Genomic DNA, 6,000 nt, shown 5'->3' with positions numbered 1-6,000 from the left:
GGGTCACAGATTTCTCTGCACAGTGTGCTGCCACCAATGTGAAATGAACGGCTGTGGTGTGCCAGCTCTGATCAGGAATATTCTGGAAAGATACCCGATAAAGGCCAATCTTCCGCAACGGCAAAGCTTGGGGCAGTTGTCCGTCCACTTTGATTGGACTGAGCGATCGGCAATGTGGATACATCCTGATTCACGTGCAGTAGCGAAGTGTCTGGCCGGCTGGTCAGGAATCAGAAGGTATAGAATTGGAAGACTGGCAACAAAACGTCTGGGGAAAAGGTATTGGGTGAGTACAGTGTGGAAACATATTTCTGTTGCATGTGCATGCAAAGCAAAGGCCGTGCACCGCAGGGAAGGCTCTCGATAATCCCATGGGCAAGATGACACATTCTACAGATGACGGTCAGATGTACAAAGTGCCCATGAGGACACAGACAAAGGCTGTGTATTGGCTCACCAATATGGTCTGAGGACTTAAGCTTCCAACGGCAAAGGCCAGTGTGGAGCCCTGTTTGGTGCCTTTCTCCTGGGTGACCAGATAGCCACTTGGTGACAGACCACCTGCACTGATCTCCTTCCAGTAGGAAGAAGGCGGTGATCTGTAGGATAGTTACACATGTGCCTTCTCTTCCGTCAATGCTTGTGCCACCACCAAAACCCATGGACTTGTTAAATGCCTTATTCTCAGTCACCGTGTGCCACACAGCGTTGCTGCCGAAGGAAGAACCTATTTCACGGCAAGATAAGCATGCCCGTGGATTCACGCCCGTGGAATTTACGAGTCTTACCATGTATCCCATTACACTGAAGCCGTTGGTCAGATAGATGGGGAAATGGCTTGCTGAAGAGTTGATTATACTGCCAGTTGGGAGAGAGAACTCTGAAAACCTGACGTTAAAGACACTTTCAAGAAACGACCGATGTCTGGTGCCATTACTCTCATAGCCTGAATGCAGGGGTCTGTGAATTAACACCCCAGATGATCAATTTGCGGATATTTGTTTCCATCCTTGACAGTTGATGCTTAATTCCCAGCAGAGGAATGCTTCCCACAAGGCGCACAGCTATGGTTCCATTAAGTAGCAAGTTTAGTCCACCGCCTGGCCATTTGGGGCTCCTCATGCCATTGAATGAATGGACAACGAAGGCTGCTATTCTGTCCGCTGAAGTGACAGATCTTGATTTTTTTTAGGGTTGCAGCTACATAAAAGTGACATTCCAGGTCATGCTTCGCCCTTGGGATTCTCTGGAGAAGCCACTTCTCAGTTTCACGCTCAGTAGAAAACTCTACCAATCAAATAAGGGCAGGGCCACTCAATATTCAGACCCTTCAGGAACAAAGGCTCACAGCATCACATGAGGTCGGTTTGGGATCTGATTGAAGACAGAGGGAGCGTGGAATGGTAGTGAAGAGGAAAGTTATAAATATCAACAGTGGCTAGTTACAGAAATGTAACTGCTTTCCTGCCTGGACAGAAGTAATACATCCATGAAGAAACGGATATGGGCTTTTTAGCCATGTGTACGTTTTGCATAAACTTCTAACAATCTCTACCAGGCTTTCTAGGGACAATGGTTCTTATCTTCCTTAGTGATCACGGTGGTCTTGAATTTGGGCATGGCTCCTTCCAAAATCAGCATCGCTTGGCATTAAGACATGTTTTGACGCCTACCACGGACCGAGACACCTGCGACGTTCTGGGATTTCCTTTCCTCTCCAGATAGGGAGATACGGCTCCAGTGTTGCTAGAAACGTGTCTCAGCTTGCGTTCTGCTCCCTGGTCAATAGCCATGCCTCTCCTGAAACCAGAGGACAAACTTAGTCTATGATTCTAAGTCCTTCAAAATGGCAGCGACCATGGTCCCTACAGTCCCCAGCCATGCCCTCTCCCAATTTCTGACAGCAACAACAAGAGTTGAAAACTTGGGTTTTGTGAAGTTTTCCAGCATTCTGTAGAATGCAGAGAGCTAGAAGGTCGAGTGCCTGCGGAGGGACAGAGCAGAGTCCGGCAGAAGATAAGAAAGGACAGGGGACGCCAGCTGTCAGTAAGCTTAAAACCATGACTTACCACGTGAACTTGTAGTGGAATATGGAAGCTGCTGATTCAGGAGCAGCCACTGATGCATCACACCCAGGCCCCCGGCCATGGGATGTTTTTTTTGGGGGGGAGGCAGTTATTATCTGTCGGGGAGATGATCTTACTTGGGGTGAACAAAAGACAACACTAAGGCACGGCGTGCCGCCCTGGGCTGGAGCCTCGGGGCTGAGCCGTGCCGCTAAGAGCTGCAGCTAGATGGAGGTCACGGCTAAATCTTTGGGCCTGAAATGGCAAACCGTGGCCTTTTCTCTCCCTCTGAATGACCACCTTGAAGGCAAATCAACAGGAGTGACGGGGGGCGGGGGGGGGGGGGGGAGAGAGCCCCGCAGCTGAGCTGTCTGCCCGCCAGAAGGGAGAATTCAATAGTGCTCCCCTCCGAACTGAGCCCCGAGTCAGCCCTTCTGCAATCCGAGTGACATTTCTGCCCGTGAGTGAATGGAAACACACGCCTTTCATTCCGGAGTCGAGCGGTGGCGTTTTGTCTGCGGTCTCCTTGCTCTCCTGGCCTGATTGTTTGCTGAGGGGGGGGGGGGGGCAGGGGGAAACAATTAAATCTTCCATTCAATTATGGCCTGTTTGGGTCTGAAGAGCTGTTTAAAACCAGAGAGCCTTATCATATTAATGAGCATTGCTGCAAAGACGAATACCTGAGAAAGAGATTCCCTGGGGAACTGAGGAACAGCGCTGAGAATATTAGGATGTTATGATCTGCCCTTGATGGAAAACTACTGATAAAATGGCACATTACCCCCAGAGACAGGGACTTTTGTGTTAAATAGGCATGAAAGTGAACATATATATTTCGCAGAGCCTGATAGACAGCACAAACTTGGATGAGACACACACACACACACACACACACACACACACACACAGCCACAACTAATTATCTGCCTAATATCGTGGGGGACCCGGCGCTGGCGATGTCTATGGGGGAAGGGTCAGAATCGGGAAAGTGGGAGTAAGAGGGGCAGAGGCGTAAGCCGGCTCAGACTGGTCAAGGTCTGTTTGCGTCAAATTCAAGGGCAAAAGCAAAGTTCAAGCCCCCGAGTCAGGCTCTGTGCTGACAGCTCGGAGCCTGGAGCCCGCTTTGGATTCTGTGTCTCCCGCTCTCTCTGCACCTCCCCCACTCATGCTCTGTCTGTCTGTCTGTCTCTCTCACAAATCAATAGACATTTTTTAAAAACCCACTCATTAGCTCAAAATGGAATGTGGTCAGTGCTTCACAAGCATGGAGTGACTGTGGAGAATGCAAGCTGATTGGTGTGATGTTTTAATTTGGGGGTATTTTGACCCGCGTTTCATCTGCCATCATTCACTCAGTACAATTATTTTGATTTCTCCGTGACGGTGCCTTTATGAGTAGCTCGTTCCTTTTGATTGCTGCTTAGTACTTCACTGTAAGGACATACTACCTTCTGTGTATCCGCTCACCCCTGAGTGCGCATTTGGGTTGTTTCCAGGGTTGAACTCTTACAAATAAGGCTGCTCGGAATATCCACGTGTACGTCTTTGAAAGGACACGGGCTCTTACTTCTTTGGGGGAAATACTTGGGAGAGGAATGACTGGCTCGTATGGCAAGGGTATGTTTGACTTTTAAAGAAACTGCCAAACTGGGGCGCATGGGTGGCTCAGTCGGTTGGGCGTCCGACTTCGGCTCAGGTCACGATCTCGGGGTCCGTGGGTTCGAGCCCCGCGTCGGGCTCTGTGCTGACAGCTCAGAGCCTGGAGCCTGCTTCGGATTCTGTGTCTCCCTCTCTCTGCCCCTTCTCTGCTCATGCTCTGTCTCTGTCTCTCAAAGATGAATAAACGTTAAAATTTTTTTTTTTTTTTTTAAAGAAACTGCCAACTGCTTTCCAAAGCAGTTGTTCTGTTTCAGGTGCCAGCAGGCAGGGTATGCGAGTTCCAGGGGCTGAACATGTCCACTGGCATTGGCATTGTCAGTATTTTTTATGTTCACCAATGTAATAAGCATCTCTTCATGGCTTAATTTATATTTTGTGAATGGCTGATGCTACTTAACACGTTTTCCTATTTATGCCTATTTCCTGTTTATCATATATATATCTGTTTATATTATATTATATTATATTATATTATATTATATATTATACACTATGTAATGATATTATATATTATAATTAATTATATATTATATATACTTATATATTTTGTTTATATTTAATTATATATTTATTATATATTATATGTTATATATTATATATTTTATTATTATAATCCACTATATATAATATATGTATTATATAATATATATTATATTAATTGAATATAAATTTATATTTATATACAAATAAATATACATGATATAAATATTACATATTTGGTTAGAAAGATATTTTCTCCTAGTTCATGGCTTGTTGATTTTATTTCCACTTTTTTCTTAATGTTTATTTATTTTTGAGAGAGAAAGAGACAGCATGAGATCAAGGGAGGTGCAGAGAGTGAGGGAGGTGCAGAGAGAGAGGGAGGGAGGTGCAGAGAGAAAGGAAAGGCACACAGAATCTGAAGCGGGCTCCAGGCTCTGAGCTGACAGCACAGAGCCCGAGGCAGAGCTCGAATGCACAGACGGCGAGATCATGACCTGAACCGAACCAACTGGGCCACCCAGGGGCCCCTTTCATTGGTGTCTTTTGAAGAGCAAAATGTTTCCGTTTGTATGAACTCCGATTTATCTATTTCCTTTTCTTTTAACGGATCATGCTTTTAGGGTCCTATTTAAGATATGGGGTGCAAAATTAAAAATATTTTTTTTTACGTTTCATTCTAAAAACTTTATAGCTTTAGATTTTTTATGATATAACTTTCCATTTACCTATTTCTTTTTTAAATTCTCTTGGTGCTTCTCCGAGAAAACAGCAAATGGCAGATGATGCCAGTGGGCCCGGGGACCCTGGAACGGGAGGCCTCGGCGGCTTCCGCAGAGGCTTCCGTAGAGGCATCCTGGGCCGGGGCTGTGGCTGGGGTCAGGGCAGGGGCCGGGGCCAGGGCCCGGGACCTCGCAGGGGCAAGGCCGAGGACAAAGAGTCGATGCCCAACACCAAGCTGGGCCGCCTGGTCGAGGACATGAATATCAAGTCCCTGGAGGAGATCGATCTCTTCTCCCTGCCCATCAAGGAATCTGAGATCATCGACTTTTTCCTGGGGGCGTCCCTCAAGGACGAGGTTTCGAAAATGATGCCTGTGCAAAACCAAACCCGCGCTGGCCAGCTGACCAGGTTCAAGGCATTTGCTGCCATTGGAGATGACAATGGGCACGTCCGTCTGGGAGTTAAGTGCTCCGAGGAGGTAGCCACTGCCATCCATGGGGCCATCATCCTGGCCAAGCTTTCCATCTTCCCCGTGAGAGGAGGCTACTGGGGGATCAAGATTGGCAAGACCCCATGCTGTCCCGTGCAAGGTGACCGGCCACTGTGGCTCTGTCCTGGTGTGCCTCATCCCTGCCCCCGGAGGCACTGGCATTGCCTGAACCCCTGTGCCTGAGAAGCTACTGATGTTGGCTGGTATTGACGATGTCTACACCGCAGCCAGGGGGGCTGTACTGCCCGCCCCCCCAGGGAAACTTCACCAAAGCCACTTTGATACTGTTTCCAAGACCTACAGCTCTCTCACCCCTGATCTTCAGAAAGAGACTGTGTTCACTAAGTCTCCCCATCGGAAAATCATACCAGAGTGTCCATGCAGAGGACCCAGGCTCCAGCTGTGGCCATCACATAGGTTTGCACCAGAAAAATAAAGTGCATTAAAGCTTGTTTAAAAAAGATAATAATACGTAAAAGAATAAAATAAAATAAATTCTCTGGGCAATATTTGGTGGCTGTCAATATACAAGCCTCGCACACTTTTTGTCCTACTTTTTCCTAAATAATTCGTACTTTGATG

General features: G+C 47.2%; 1 pseudogene; it reads left to right on the top strand.

Annotated features, from left to right (window-relative positions):
• The first annotated feature begins 4,980 nt into the window (after positions 1-4,980).
• On the top strand, positions 4,981-5,835 carry LOC122210290 (annotated as a pseudogene).
• Positions 5,836-6,000: the final 165 nt, after the last annotated feature.

Source organism: Panthera leo, chromosome E3 (assembly GCF_018350215.1).
Source record: "Panthera leo isolate Ple1 chromosome E3, P.leo_Ple1_pat1.1, whole genome shotgun sequence".
In the NCBI taxonomy this organism is placed as follows: Eukaryota; Metazoa; Chordata; class Mammalia; order Carnivora; family Felidae; genus Panthera; species Panthera leo.
The sequence above is the reverse complement of the archived record's forward strand: the minus strand, read 5'-3'. Positions and strand labels throughout refer to the sequence as shown.